This window comes from Euphorbia lathyris, chromosome 9 (genome assembly GCF_963576675.1).
Source record: "Euphorbia lathyris chromosome 9, ddEupLath1.1, whole genome shotgun sequence".
Classification (NCBI taxonomy): Eukaryota; Viridiplantae; Streptophyta; class Magnoliopsida; order Malpighiales; family Euphorbiaceae; genus Euphorbia; species Euphorbia lathyris.
In genome coordinates this window covers 5,284,598-5,299,237 of record NC_088918.1, presented here as the reverse complement: position 1 = coordinate 5,299,237, position 14,640 = coordinate 5,284,598, and the positions used below count along the sequence as shown (strand labels likewise).

General features: G+C 34.3%; 1 non-coding gene across 1 annotated transcript; it reads left to right on the top strand.

Moving 5' to 3' along the window:
* Window positions 1-4,797: 4,797 nt before the first annotated feature.
* TRNAK-CUU (transfer RNA lysine (anticodon CUU)) lies at window positions 4,798-4,870 on the top strand. Its single transcript has one exon. It is a non-coding gene; the product is annotated as a tRNA-Lys (tRNA).
* Window positions 4,871-14,640: the final 9,770 nt, after the last annotated feature.

The following is a 14,640-nucleotide window of genomic DNA, read 5'->3' as shown; positions in this document are numbered from 1 at the left end:
GACTACTTCCATTTGGAGAAAGAAAAAACATCATCAAGCTATCTTTATGTTTTCAAATTTTGTTAATTGACCTCTAACTTTTAATTGGTACAAAATTTTGGCCCCTAAATTTTTAAAAGTTTCAAATAACTCTTCATTTTTATCCAATTGTATTCAATAATCTCGTATTTTCTAATAGAATTTGTTGAATGCAGAAAATGGAAAATATGTTTCGTATGTGTCAAAGTGCTCGCCAAATGTCAAAAAGAAAATGTGAATTAGGAACTTTTGAAAGTTCACGGGGCTAGGGCTCTAAATGAGTTGAACCGCTCATGAGCAGCTCGATAAAAACTTGGCTCGACTCAGTTCGATTTGTAAATGAGCCGCTCATGAGCACGATTTATTGGCTCGTTTTCTAAACGAGCCGAGCTTGAGCAGGCCAAAGCTCGGCTCGAAAGCTCGCGAGCACGCTCGATTAGAAAATTTACGAACAAATTTTAGTTTCGTAGAAAACTATATAGTTTTGTGTTAGTTCACAAATATCTAAACTTAGTATTATTTCATTTGCTATTAGATGAGTTCGTTCACAAACATAATAAATGAATAATAGACGAACTATTTGTAAGCATCTTGTTTATTTATTCACGAACTTTGCTTGTAAGCTTGTTTATATACACAATTAAAGAGCTATTTGCGAGCAAACTTTATAATTAAATATTTACTCACAAACAATTTATGGTTAGATAATTTTCTTAATGAACCAAGTTCAAAGAGGATTTTGGGCTCGAAACAAGCTTGAAGCTCGGCTCGAGCTCATTTATTTTCTAATGAGCTGAGCCGACTCGGGCTCGAGCTCGTTAATTTTATAGCGAGCCGAGCTTGAGCAGGCCAAAGCTCGGCTCGATTACAGCCCTATACAGGGCAGTTGAATTTTCAGGGTTATTGAATACAATTGGACAAGAATATGAAGTTATTGAATATAATTAGACAATAATAAGGGGTTATTAAATGCAATTGGACAATAATATGGACTTATTGCATGCAATTTAGAGATGACAACAGGTACTCTACACGCGGATAATCGGCACTATGCGATCCTAATGAGATTAATCATACTTGTATAAAAAGGTATGAGCTCAAAAAAATTACCGGGACAGGTATGAAAATACTTTGAGTATACGTTACCCGCCATATATTTGACTTTCATCTATTGACTTTAAACCACTAATCTCATTTGTTTTGATTGATTAAGGTTGATTTATAATTTTTAAATTTGAAATATTTGTTAAATTTGTAGATGAGTTATTTATGGATGATTTATTAAATTTATTTTTTGTTAAATTTGTAATATTTTTTGTTTTATGTATTGATCCGCGGATACCCGCGATTCAAATGGGATGTGTGTGAAATTCGTAAAGTATACTCATTAGGATAATGATACAGGTACGGGTAATGAAATATAAACAGGCGAGGGTTTGAGATTAGCATTATCCACGGGTACCTATCCATTGCCATCCCTAATGTAATTGGATAAAAATAAGAGGTTATGTTTGTAAGGGCATCGCCTACTTGACACTTGTGTGTGTCATGTAGGGAGGAGCATGATTCGGTTCGGTTCAAAAACCAAACCAATTTGAATTGGATCGAACTAAATTATCTGTATTTTTTAGAACCAAACCAAACCAAATTATAATTCGGTTTGGTCTGGATCGAACTAAATTATTTCGATCCAGTCCGGTTTGGTTCATGTTTGGACCAAACAAAGCACTCGAGGCTTGCATTCACTAACTAAACAATTATATAAAGACAATAATCATATAATTAATTTTTTCTTTTGTATATATAATTAGTTAAGGGAAAAAAATATGTTTAATTGTTTTTCGTTTCTATATATAATTAGTTAATTAATTTAAAACGTTAAAACTAAGAGGAGTATATATTGTATTTCGGTTTGGTTTTATTCGATTACCGAACCGAACTGAAAACCAAACTAGTTTTAAAATTAGGACCAGATCAAACTAAAATATTATTCGATCCGGTTTAGTTCGATTTTTTCAATCATTGAGTTTTTAGTTCTGTTCTGCTCACCCTAATGTCAGGGTTATGTTTGTAATGTTGTGGAATCTGTTAAAGAATTACTTGAAAAAGACTGTGATATATTTCTTGAAAGTATTAATGATAGTTTTATAACGGTTAAATCTCAAATTATGGTTATGAATCATCTACCAATAATTATCAGTGTTATTTTTAAATTTAGTGTTAAGGTTTTAGAAAGGTTAGGCGTTGGTCGGGTGGGTAGAACCCTAAAGCATTATTCGATGATTAATTGGATTGTATTTTTATATTTTTTACTTGTTAATCAATAATTTATTATATAAATTCAATTAAAATATGTATTTTTTTAAGAAATTAAAATATGTATTATACTATTTAAAAATAATAGCATAAAATTATTTAGGTAATATAGAAAAATACATATATTTGTAACGTATATCTTTAAAAACGTGCAAAAATCAATATTTCAATAACAATATCATTAAAACAACTCAAAAGTGAATTATAATGAATCAAAAAATAAATTCACAATAAAAAAAATTATTCATCGTCGCTTAGGCGGCACCTAGTCGGTCGAAGCGGTCTAGGTAGAGCGTAGATGGCTAAAAATTGCCTAAGGGCAAAAAAAAGCCTAAATGGACTAATTAGAGCAAATCGAGACGGATTCTCCATTTCGAGAGCCTAGACGATCTATGCGGTCTTGGTTTTGAACAGCTATGAAAGTGGTATAAAATGAAGGGAAAAGTATAAAAATAAACCTTGTGGTTTGACCAATTTACAAAGACAATTCACATGATTTAAAAGTTTGCAAATAAAGGTTTATGCTTTTTGTAGTTTACAAACTCAGTATTCCTTCAAAAAAATATTGTCGTGACTATTTATCCCAAAATGGAGCGATTTGGAGCAATAAAAATACTAACTTTGTAAAATTCAACTAGTTTTTGGCCGTGCGATGCACGGATTCATCTTAACATATAAATATTAACAAAAATATAATCTAATAATTACAATTAATGATATAAAGGTGCTATATAAATTAAATATTATTATTTTATTTTCACATTTACTTTAAATAATCTTTTTATAGATAAATATAATAATATAATTAAAATTAATATATTATATATTATATTATATTTTTTATCAGTAAAAAAGAGGAAGTGACACCTCAGCTCTATCGTTACTATTTTATATTATATATAGATATGCAGAGAATTAGAAAGATTTTAGGGATTAATTTAAATTTTGTAGAACTCTTAGATATAGTACGGATAAAATAATCTTTTTATAGATAGATATAATAATATAATTAAAATTATTATATTATATTATATTTTTTATTAGTAAAAAAAGAGAAAGTGACACATCAGCTCCATCGTTACTGTTTTATATTATATATAGATATATAGATATGCAGAGAATTAGAGAGATTTTATGGATTAATTTAAATTTTGTAGAACTCTTAGATATATTATGGATAAAATAATCTTTTTATAGATAAATATAATAATATAATTAAAATTAATATATTATATTATATTTTTTATCAGTAAAAAAGGAGGAAGTGACACCTCAGCTTCATCGTTACTGTTTTATATTATATATAGATATAGATATGCAGAGAATTAGAGAGATTTTAGGGATTAATTTAAATTTTGTAGAACTCTTAGATATAGTACGGATAAAATAATCTTTTTACAGATAAATATAATAATATAATTAAAATTAATATATTATATTTTATTATATTATATTATATTATATTTTTTATCAGTAAAAAATGAGGAAGTGACATCTCAGTTCCATCGTTATTGTTTTATATTATATATAGATATCTAACTCAAGAGCATTGTTTGGCCGAAAAATTGATCCACATATCATTTAATTGCAAAATTTATAAAATATATACCCCTATTTATAAACTTTATAACACGAAAACTATTTTACAAATCAATGAAACCATAACATTTATTTTTTTTGTACTTCTTTCTAAAATCATCCAATGAGAAATATGTTGAATCGATTGTTTAATATGAATTAGGTTAAGGTGCAAAAATACCTTTAACATTTTGGGTCATGAGCAATTTTACCCCCTAACATCTAAAATGATGCAATTTTACCCTTAATGTTTGTAGCCAAGAGCAATTGTACCCCTGACGTTGATAAATTGGATCAATTTCAGACACTATTATAAAATACAGTCATTTTTTTCTTTATTTTGCACCAATTGCATATCAATTTGTTCTAAAAAAGGATATAATGTTTTTTTGTAATTTAATAATAAAATTGAGATTAATATTTATAAATTCGGTGAATTTTTTGAATTTTTTTGTCTAATTCGTACAAAAGACAGTATATTTTTAATAATTCTTTCTTTTTTTTCACATCCCAACATATGTTTGTGATTTGTTACTGATAAAATAACGCATGTGTGAAGTGTAGATGACAAGATTCATGACCGAGAAGACAGTTTGATGAATTATTTCTCAAATTGACCCAATTTATCAACGTTAAGGGTAAAATTGCTCTTGGCTTCCAACATTAAGGGTAAAATTGCACCATTTAAGACATTAAGAGTAAAATTGCTCCTGATCTAAAACATTAGGGGTATTTTTGCACCTTAACCCATATGAATTTTATTTGTGTTAAAAATTGACAACTCTATTATTGATAAATGAAGTAAAACTAATTATTGTTGTGGAAGATAATTAAATATATGCTTTAAAGTATACAAATAATATTTTGTCTTCCAATGAATATCTTGCCCGTCTAGCTCAGTTGGTAGAGCGCAAGGCTCTTAACCTTGTGGTCGTGGGTTCGAGCCCCACGGTGGGCGATACATTTTTGCTTTTTAAGAATAAAACGCTGAAGGTAAAATGAATACTTGATCCCTTATCAATTCAATTTTTATTAATTCTACACTTAATTTTTAAATGAATGCATTATGCTCTTTCTTAAGAATAAAATACTGATTTTCATTAATTTAGACTTCATAATTAACTGGTAAATTTTTAGGTAAAATGAATATGCTTTTAATTTTTTTAAATAAATGCATTAATCTCTTGATTGATTTATTTTAAACAAATTAAGCTTTTTGATTTTGTAAATAGATATATTAAGATATTAATCAATTACTTTTTTAACACATTAAAGCCATATTGGATAAGGTAAATGAATATTTAATCCCCTTATCAATTCAATTTTTATTGATTAAACTCTTAATCTTTTAAATTCATATATTAAGCTCTTGATCAAATCATTTTAAACGAATTAAGCCTTTGATCTTTTAAAAGATGTACTAAACTTTTGATCAATTATTTTTTTAACAAATTGAGTATCTATTAGATAAGTCAATTATGTAAATAATTCAAACTCCCTTTAGCAATACATAAAATTGTTAGGATATCGTTGTTTCTCTAAAATAAAATATTTAAGAAATTATCTGGTGTAACAATCTATAAGTCAATTAACGTGTTAAAATAGTGACATGTTAACAATTCTGTTTGCTCTAAATGAAAGTTGAGTCCCACACATATAACTGGATCGTTCAGAAATAGCTTAATATATTATAAAATGAACGAACAATGACTTAATGCCTCCATTTAAAGATTATAGGTTTAATGTGTTCAAAAATTGATTAGTGGCTTAATATATCCATTTAAAATATCAATGGCTTAATCAATAAAAAATAAAATTGATCATAGACTTAAATATAATTTTTTTTTTAAAAAATTTACCTCTAATATTTTCAAATAATATCAATTTTATCCTCATTTAACAGAAATTTTAAACAAGTTGATTTGACTATTACATCCGGTCTCTCAAAGGAATTTATCGATAAAATTAAGTAATTTTTTACATTTTAAGATGTTATTTGTAACTCTATTAGCGATGTAATAAATATTTTAGACATTTTTTTAAGATTAACTTTTATCTCTTTTAATTTTTTAAAATAAAATATCGATTTATTAATTTAGACCCTTATCCCAAATGAATGAAATGGTAAAATTTTACCTTTAATATTTCCACACAATATCAATTTTACTCCTATTTAATAAATATTTTGTACAAATCTAACATTCCAAATAAGTTTACCAATAAACTAAAGGATTTTTGTGCATTTTGACATGTCATTTATAACTTTATTAACAACATAATAAATATTTTAGACAAATTTGTTTAGATTAATTTATATGTGTCAGATTTAATTATTAACATTTTATAGTTTTTATAATTGTATTAGAAAGATACCTTCGCTTTGCTTCAGGGAATAAAATAACTAAGAAAATAATTAAATAATATGTAGAACGAGAATGTGAGGCTGAAGCTCTATTACAGGCTATGCAATGGCTAGAAACTGATGGAATAAGGAATGTGGTTTTCGAATCTGATGCTAAACAAGTGATTGATGCAATAAATTCTACTTCTGTTGATGATTCTGAATTTGGGGATAGAATTATTCAAATACGGTCGATTCTAACATCAAATGACTCTTACTCAGTCAAATGGATACGGCGGCAAGCGAATGGGATGACACATGTGTTAGCACAGTCTTCTCGTTTATCCACTTGCCCTTCTTTTTTTAATTTATTACCGAGTTCTGTTTCTGATTCATTGTTACAATTTTATCATGATCTGGCTCATTAATGCATTGTTTTTTTGATTCAAAAAAAAAATATGTAGAAAATAAAAATAAAATTTTATAATAAAAAAATTCATGAAAATTATCTAACAAAATAAAAAAGAAAAAACTCAATGATAACTGAAATATATAATTGTCGTTTGTATCAAATACGTCTCCGTACAACAATCATTAAATGACTCATATTCAACCCTAAAACTTTCACACTGTATAATGCCACTTATATACTACGTATCCATTAACCAAACCGCATATTCACCATCTTTCTGACTCTCTTCGTCCACACAAAAGAATGACGAATTTAAAAGAGTGAGAATCCATGGATGAAATCTCTTGCCTCATAATCACGTAGATACTTCTTCTTGTCATCATCCTCATGTTATTTACCTATTTCCTTCCTGATATCGATCTAGGTCCTCATATATTATCCTTACCAATTGAATCTTATTCTATACATAAACTTTGTATATAGTCTTTCAAACTATATATTTCCACATAGAAAGAATATAATAATTAGTTTTTTTTAAATAATTGTTAATTTTTAATTAAATTATAAAAAACATGAATTTTTTTTAGAACTAATATGCAATTAGTGCATAATAAGGAATAAAATATTTGTGTTTTATAATAGTATCTGATATTGACACAAATTATCAATATTATGGAGCAAATTGCTCTTGGCTACCAATGTTAGAGTAAAATTACACCATTTTAGACGTTAGAAGTAAAACTTCTCTTGATCCAAAATGTTAAGGGTATTTTTACACCTTAACTTATTTTTTAAAGAGTAAACTAAGAACCTCATAATTTTATGTCTCAAATTATATTTGTAAAGAAAAATTATATAATGATATAAAAAAATAACCACAGATTGGAATCATACCAAAATAAAGGTGTAGCGCAACACATATAAAAAAATGCATCTGCATCTAAACAACATAACAACACAACAAAAACGGGTCCATAAAGCCGTACAGACAGAAAATGAACCCAGAAAATGAAACCATTGATAGCACCATCAAGGAAAAAAGCTTACTGCAAAGAAGTTACAGATCCATGCTAATGTGAAACTCAGGCATTCAAGGTCTCACAACCGCAGTCTGAAATGGGCAATAGATCTTTTGTAGGTGTTATCTCATAAATGGAGAGGTTTGTCGACCCAAAAAGTAACAGGTTCATCATCAAAAAGTAACAGATTCATTCGAATTTGAAACCTAAACCTTCAAGGTCGCGCCATCGCTGTCTGAACTGAAGAACATACCATTTTTTTTATCTTTTGTAAGTGTCGGTTCCTAAACGGAGAGGTTTACTAAAAACAATTAATCAAAAGTGAAATATGAAAAATTCGTGTATTTCTACTACAAAGACGAAGATGAAATGAAGGAAAGAAGCTTACCGTGAAAAATTAACAGATCCGCACGGATCTGAAACTTAGCCATCGAAGATTTCACATAGCCAACTGAGCCGGAGAACCGACTGTATTTTACGATCTCCTGTAAGCGTCTTCTCATCATGTCTTCGCTTAAATGGAGTCATGAAAACACTATTCTCCAAATGCTGAGATGGAGAATCGAACCATCAACATCTGCACACCAGAAAATCGTAAACGAAATTTCGAGCAGAAAAATTCATGAAAGCTAAGAGGGATTCCAAAATTCTGAAACAGAAATAAGGAGAAAAGGGAAGTGATCTCAACCTTACCTGGAGCAGCGGTGGGAGAAAGAGATAAGGTTGTAAGTGAAAAAAAAATTGGGTGGAAGAATGCGCATGTATCCCTACATAAAGAAACGACGTTGTTTTGATGTTAGTGTACTAATTACACAAATGTCTACATCACGTCTTCTTATACAGGGGCAATTCAAGGATAAATTCATAAAAATTAAAATGACAAAAAAGGACACATAAAGTGAAAGAGAAAGAAGGGATAAGGGGTGTAATTGGAAAATTTTGGCAAAAATTTTCAATTGCACTATTCAATCTCTTCACTTTTATAATATATATATAATTAGTAACATAGTAAATATTTTATACATACTTGATATTTTAAAAGTTCGATGTACGAGTTAAATAAAGGATAACATAGCAGTAAATTAGTTTATTCAAATTTTCTATGAGATATGGATAAACTTGATATTACTTGAAAACACTAGGAATAAAATTTTACCATATTTTAGGCAGTTTTTTTTTGTGTGATTACCTTATATGTGTTGGACTTAATTGTTAGCATTTTGTATCTTTTCTATAATTATATTGGTAACATAATATCTCGCTAAGCCTACCATTGGGGCAGTGAGAGGCAAGTTTGCCAGGGTTTGTATCGATATTGATCTCGCTAAGCCTCTTCTTTCTCAGTTCTGTACTCAAAACAAGGTCTATCATATTGAATATGAAGGTATACACAACATCTGCTATGAATGTGGTATGTTTGGCCATACCCTTGAGGGTTGTCCTAAGAGGAGGAAGGACGTGGAGGAGTTGGTGCAACCTATCATAGGCGAAGCTGAGAAGAGTCAAGGGGAAGTAAGGAGCTTTGGCCCATGGATGCTTGCCAAGAGGCCAGTGAGAAGGAAGCCACGAGCTAATGTTAATGCTAATCATTCACCAGATATCAGTACGAAGATGACTACTCTCCAGATTGCTCCTAAGATCAAGGTCAGACCCCCGGATATTAAGAAGGGGATTGAGACTGGAGTGGACTCAGCTTCGGGTTCCGGGTCAAGGTTCGGTGTTTTGTCTATGGAGGAAGATCAAGACTCGGATCCTTCTGATAAGCAGATTGATTTAAGCATGCCTGGTCTGGAGTCGGTAGAGCATGCCTCTAGTCTGGGTAATTCTATTAATCCTCTCTTTGTCTCTAATGCTTATGCTAAAGGCAAAGAGATTCCCCAGTCTATCCTGTCAGCTGGGAAGGGTTTGAGTAGGGAGGCGAGTACTCTACATCCTCCTGTTGATGCTCCTATTGGTAAGACTATAGGAGTGAGTAAGTTAAACATGAAGAATCCCAAAGGGAAACCTAAAAAGAACCTTCATGGTTTGAATTCTTTGGATAAAAGGGGTCCTTCTGGGACCGCCTCTAGGCTCTCCGGAGCCCCAAACAAATACCTGATCTAGGGTTTGGGCCTGCGTCTGTAGTCTCCCCCTCTGATGGACTTCTTCGTTTGGAATGTTAGAGGTGCGGCGAGCAAGGCTACCCGCATTCATGTCAATGATCTCATTAAACAGTTTAACCCTTCCTGCTTTGTCCTTCTTGAGACCAAGGTTAGTGGAGCCAAAGCAGATGAGGTGGTTAGAAAGTTTAAGAATTGGAATTGCGTCAGGTCGGAGGCTACTGGCCGGGCAGGGGGGATTTGGCTCTTTTGGAAGCCAGGTCAAGTCAATATTGATATTGTTACTATGGACAGTCAATTCATCCATAGTAAGGTGTGTTACCCGGGTAATAAACCCTTCTTTATTACCTTCGTCTATGCTGATCCTGTTTCGACTAACCGAAGAAGGCTGTGGGAGATCCTTCATTCTTTTAGCTCTAACATGGTGGAGGCGTGGTTGGTTGTCGGGGATTTTAATGACGTTGCCCACTTGAGTGATCAGAGAGGAGGGGGTAATCATTATGTGAACCGGTGTCTTAATCATAAGCAAAGTATGGATATGTGCGGGCTTTCGGACCTGGGTGCTGCTGGCCACAAATTTACCTGGAAAAGGAATAGTGTGTTTGTTAGGTTGGATAAGGTGTACGCTAATGTTGCAGCGATTTATAGGTTTTCTGAGGTCAAGGTACTTAATCTCCCTTTCCGTCACTCAGACCATTGCCCTATCCTCATTAATTTGGTCAAAGGAAATCGGCTGAAAGGTAATAGACCTTTTAGGTATCTGGTGGCTTGGGAGTCTCACCCCGAGTTTAAGGATTTCGTTAAAAGCAATTGGCATCCCCACTCTGATGTTCTCCTCGCTACTGAGGAATTCAGGAGGAATGTGGCTGTTTGGAATAAAAATACTTTTGGTCATATTATCAGGAGGAAGAACAAACTCTTGAGGAGAATGGAAGGTGTTCAGCGTTGCTTGGAGGTTCGTTTTGATCATAGCCTGAATGGTCACCTAAGAGCTCTTCAGAACGAGTTGGAAGCTGTGCTTAGACAGGAAGAGCTTCTGTGGTTCCAGAAATCTAGGAAGGCTTGGATTCAAGACGGGGACCGGAATACCAGGTTTTTCCACCTCTCAACGATCATTAGGAGACAGCGAAATAGGATCGAGGCTATTAAAGACGCCAGTGGTGAGTGGATTTTTGAGGAGGAGGACATTCGGCGCCTTGCCCTTGATTTCTACAAGGACCTGTTCAGAGAGGAAGCTGTGGACCTAGAGAGTGCCCACTCTGGCATTTCCTTTCCTCGTTTAGGGGAGGATGCTATTAATAATGCTTTCCATCCCATTGAGCTTAAAGAGATTGATCTGGCCTTCTCCAGCATCGGTTCCACTAAGGCTCCTGGTATTGATGGTATCCCCGCTAGTTTCTATCATAAACACTGGGACACTGTTAAAGAGGGTATATACAGCTTTGTGTTAGGTGTCTTTGGTGGTTCGAACGATATCAGTTTGGTTAATAAAACCCTCCTTGTCTTGATTCCTAAGGTTGCCAAGCCTTCTTCCTTTCTCCAGATGAGACCCATCAGTCTTTGTAATGTCTTGTATAAAGCTATTACTAAGATTGTGGCTAATAGAATCCGGAAGATCCTTCCGGATATTATCAGCCAAAATCAAGGGAGCTTTGTTCCTGGAAGACAATTGATGGATAACGTTGTTATTGCCCAGGAGGTTGTCCATTCTATGAAGATTAAGAAAGGCAAGAAAGGGATCGTGGCTCTCAAGCTGGATCTGGAGAAAGCCTATGATAGGTTGAACTGGAGCTTTCTTCTGGATAGTTTAGCCAAAGCTGGTATCCCGGAGAACTGGAGGAATTTGATTGGAAAGTGTATCTCCTCTCCTGTTTTCCAGGTTATGATCAATGGGGATATGTCGGATGAGTTCTCTCCATCCAGGGGTATTCGTCAAGGGGATCCTATGAGCCCCTTCCTTTTTGTTATTGCCATGGAAAGATTGTCTCACCTGATCCAAGAGGCGGTGAGCAAAGGGACTCTCCACCCTGTTTCCATCAACAGACATTGCCCCCCTGTTACCCATTTACTCTTTGCTGATGATGTCATGCTTTTTGTGGAGGGTAATGAGGAACAAATTAAGGCTGTGATGGATATCCTCGACTGCTTTTGTGAGGCTTCTGGCCAGAAGATTAACATCCATAAATCCCGTATGCTTTGTTCCAAGAATATGGATAATAGCTTGTGTAGAAGACTGAGTGAGATGTCTGGCATTCCCCTGACTCAATCATTTGGGAAATACCTTGGGGTCCCTCTTCATAGTGACAGGGTGTCCAAAGCCTCTTTTAAAGACATTTTGGACAAATCTAACGGTTTGTGTGCTAGCTGGAAAGCTAATTCTCTTTCCCTTGCAGGTCGCCTTACTTTAATCCAGTCTATCAACTGCGCTGCTCCAAATCACATCATGCAAGCCTGTAAGCTCCCTGAGCCGGTCCTCAACGACCTTGATAAAATTAATCGGCGTTTTCTGTGGGGAGAGTCTGGGGATGGGAGGAAGATTCACCTGGTCCCTTGGAAGGAAGCCTGCCAGCCTAAGAGCAGGGGGGGTCTTGGTATAAGGCAAGCTAAGGACAATAATAAAGTCTTGTTAATGAAGCTTCTTTGGAGAATGTGGCAATCCCCCTCCTCCCTTTGGGTTCGTCTTCTGTGCGGCAAGTATAGGAAAGATAGAATCTTTGGTGGCCCGAAGGAGAGGGTTGTCAGCTGTTCCTTCCTCTGGAAAGGGCTTAGTGCTGTTTTTGCTGAGTTCTGTACGGGGATTGGCTTGGAGGTGGGTAATGGGAGATCCATTAGTTTCTGGTATGACACCTGGATTGGTGACAAACCGTTGATTGAGGTGTGCATCGCCCCTCCGCCGAATGATCTCCTCTCCTGGAGAATTGCTGATGTGGTGGACTCGGAGGGAGACTGGATCTGGTCTAAGTTCGACTCCTTTCTTAGCCTGGAGACCCTCCTTAATATTAGAGGTGTGAAGATTAGTAATCAGGAGGAGGATAAGGACAGACACTGCTAGGCCTTGACTAATAATGGTTCTTATTCTTGCAAATCGGCCTATGAAGCTTTTACCCTTAATAGGGCTGATCCTCCTTTAGAAATTTGGAAGTCTATTTGGGCCCTCAAAGTCCCCTACCGCATTAGGAGTTTCCTATGGCTGGGAGTCAAAGACAGGCTCCTCACGAATGCAGATAGACACAGAAGGCACTTGGCTGTATCTGGTGCCTGTAGCAGATGCAGCGGCCATGTGGAAACCTTGTGCCATGCTTTGAGGGATTGCCCGAATAGTAGAAAGGTTTGGGAAGGGGTCCTTCCTCACCACATCCTTCCTTCCTTTATGGGGTTCTCTGATATTGACTGGTTCTCTGAAGGCGTTAATGGGAATTTGTTGGCCAGTATGGAGCACGGGGCTATTCTCTTCGCTATTATTTGTCACCAAATGTGGAAATGGAGGAATGAAGAGTTATTTGCTGAGAAGACTGTCTTTATTCCTGACCTCCGGTTTTACTTCTCGAAAAAACTCTCTGTTATTACAAAGAGTTTTGAAGGAGAGCCCCTGGTTCACCCCTCCCCGGTTAAAGAGGTCCAGTTAGTTGGTTGGAGGAAGCCCAGGGAAGGGGTTGTCAAGTTGAATACGGATGGCTCCTGCCTTAGTAATGGCAGAATTGCTGCTGGTGGAGTTCTTCGGGATGCTGGTGGCGCCTGGCTGGCTGGGTTTACCCATAACTTAGGTACGGGCTCCTCCTTTACTGCAGAGCTCTGGGGGATCTTGTCTGGCATTAAACTCGCCATTCACATGGGTGTTAAAAGACTTTCGGTGGAGTCTGATAATTTGGAGGCTATCAACAGGATTTCGGATAGACAGGCTGTTTGTCTTAAGAGTCAGAATCTCATTAAAGCCATCTTGAGGCTTTGTTCTGCCTTCGATTCTCTTACCTTCTCCCATATTTATAGGGAGCAAAACCGCGTGGCGGATCGCTTGGCAGCTGCTGGGCATGGGGGGATGTTAGGTGTTTCTACCCTTTCCGTTCCTCCTTCTTTTCTGTTACCTTCTCTTCTTGAGGATAGGATTGGGGTCAGTCTTCCTAGACTGATCCCGGGTTAAGTTTTTGTTTGTTTGTTTTTTTTCTTCCCTTCTTACCAAAAAAAAAATATTGGTAACATAATAGATATTTTAGACATAATTAATGTTTATGAAGTTCGATGTGACAATTAAATAATAGGTAGTATAATGGTAAACCAGTTTGTTCAAATTTTATATTAAGTAGGGATAAAATTGATCTTACTTAAAAACGTCACAGGTAAAATTTTAGCATTTTGTATATAAGGATAAGTTTATACTTTTCTTAAAATAATAAAGGTAGATTTTTGAACTTATCCGAATTTTATTTGATAATGAAAATTTTAAATTATATTACATGTGTCGTGAGAACGAGATAATTAATATAGGAAAAATGTTTTATAGCACTCTAGTTGATCTATTAACTGGGGTTTTAAGGTTTGTCTGATGATTGGAGTGGGTAAATTTACCCTTACCTAAACTTTTGTATGATAGTGTTTTTTTTTTCTATCTAAAATTACTTTTTTTAGTTGGAATAAAAATTTTCTATAGTTACATTAAATATGGATGGCAGTAGGATAAAGTGTTTTAGGATATCTGCTCCACATGTACTATATTTACGTTATATCAGCCTTATTTGCTTTTGGTACAATGTGAAAAACAAAACAAACGTGGAGAGAAAGAGACTACATTAAGTAGTGATCATTCTTGGGATCGATGTCCTAACAAAGTCTTTGTATAATAGGTCTCGAATCCCGCCAAAA